This window comes from Arachis duranensis, chromosome 9, assembly GCF_000817695.3.
Source record: "Arachis duranensis cultivar V14167 chromosome 9, aradu.V14167.gnm2.J7QH, whole genome shotgun sequence".
Taxonomy (NCBI): Eukaryota; Viridiplantae; Streptophyta; class Magnoliopsida; order Fabales; family Fabaceae; genus Arachis; species Arachis duranensis.
In genome coordinates, this window is record NC_029780.3 from 39,144,071 (window position 1) to 39,146,087 (window position 2,017).

A 2,017-nucleotide genomic window follows, 5' to 3' on the forward strand; every position below is an offset into this window, starting at 1 on the left:
AGCAAGTTTCTGGCACGTTTCTACCCCCCACAAAAGGTCAATAGGCTTCGATCTGAGGTTCAGACTTTTAGACAACAAGATGGTGAAACTCTCTACGAGGCATGGGAGAGGTTCAAGGATTTGACAAGGAAATGCCCACCAGACATGTTCCATGACTGGGTGCAATTGCATATTTTCTATGATGGACTTTCTTATGAATCAAGGAAGGCTGTAGACCATTCATCAGGAGGTTCATTGAACAGGAAAAAGACTGTGGAAGAAGCCATTGAAGTGATTGAGACCGTGGCTGAGAATGAGTACTACTATGCTTCAGAGAGGCACAACACTAAAGGAGTCATGGAGCTGAACCATGTTGATACAATTCTAGCCCAAAACAAGGTGTTTGCCAAGCAACTAGCAGAGCTCACCAGGAAATTAGGAACAAAACAAGTGGCTGCAATACATACACAAGATCAAGAGGAAGTAACAAATCAAGTGGCTGCAATACACACACAAGATCAAGAGGAAGTAAGCACTGAAGGAGGTGATTGGGAAGAGGCCAACTATGTGGGAAATCAACAAAGGCAACCATATGATCCACATTCCACCACTTACAACCCAGGCTGGAAAAACCACCCAAACTTTGGGTGGGGAAACCAGCAAACCCAACCACAAAACCACAAACCTTACAACCCCAACCAACATAACAATTCCACATACCAAAACTCCAACCAAAGATCATACCAAGCCACACAAAACACTTACTCCCAACCACCATATCATGGCCAAAATAACCAATCTGCCCAATCCAATCCGAACCAACAATTTCAAGATCAATTAAACAGGATAGAAGGAATGCTTGCAACCATGAGTCAAGACATAACCGAATTGAAAAGCTTTAGGGAAGATGTGAGATCCACCTTAAGGAACCATGGTGAAAAACTCAAGAGGATGGAGTCTCAAGTAGGAGAGCTATCTCAACAGGCCCTCAAGTCAACTGCAGTGTTCCCTAGTGACACAGAAAAGAATCCTAAAGGGGAACAAAAGGGAGTGAGATGGGAAGAATGCAAGGCCATTACCATATTGAAGGAAGTCTCAGAAGAAGAAGGAATCAGACCCTCAAAACAGAAGCCAGAAATCTTGAAGGAAGGTGTGGAAGAAGCTAAGCAGGAGAGTGAAACTGAGCAAGCCAAGGAACTGCAAAATAAAGGCATGCTGGAAACATACCAACCAAAAGCACCATTTCCTCAGAGGTTAGGAGGAGGTGAAAAAGGGAAAACATATTCAAGGTTTTTAGAGACATTTAAGTCTCTCCATATCAATATTCCCTTTCTTGAGATTCTCCAGCAAATGCCTACACATATCAAGTATTTGAAGGAATTGCTGAGCAAGAAAAGAGTTTTGAAGGGAGGACAAACTGTAATAATGAACAAAGAATGCAGTGCCCTCATCAAGAAGGACATAGTCTCTAAGAAAACAGACCCAGGAAGTTTTCATATCCCCTGCATCATAGGGGAAACAAAAATTGACAGAGGATTCTGTGATCTAGGAGCTAGCATAAATGTGATGCCTCTGACTCTTATGAAGAGGCTACAACTGAATGAGGTGAGATCCACTGATGTAATCATACAACTGGCTGACAAAACTCAAAAGCAAGCTGAAGGGGTAGTGGAGAATGTGCTGGTGAAAGTGGGAAATTATTTCTTCCCTACAGACTTTGTCATTTTGGACATGGAGGAAAGCTACCTACACCCTATCATTCTGGGAAGGCCATTTCTAGCCACTGCTAGATCACTCATAGATATAGAACAAGGAAAGCTAATTTTGAGAGTACATGATGAACAGTTCATTTTCCATGTTTTCAAACCTGCATCTGAGCCTGAACCAGAACCTGAAAAGCCGATGGATGATAGTAGCCATCTGTGTTTGGAGGAAAGCAATCTAGCAGCTGAAACTTTGAAACAGTCTTTGGAAGGCAAACAAGAATTGCAAGAGTTAAAGCCACAAGAATCAATAGAAACAGATCAGAAGGATCCTC

At 42.4% G+C, this 2,017-nt stretch overlaps 1 non-coding gene across 1 annotated transcript; it reads right to left on the reverse strand.

Moving 5' to 3' along the window:
* Positions 1–42: 42 nt before the first annotated feature.
* Positions 43–146, reverse strand: LOC127742049 (small nucleolar RNA R71). Its single transcript, XR_008003236.1, has one exon. It is a non-coding gene; the product is annotated as a small nucleolar RNA R71 (small nucleolar RNA).
* Positions 147–2,017: the final 1,871 nt, after the last annotated feature.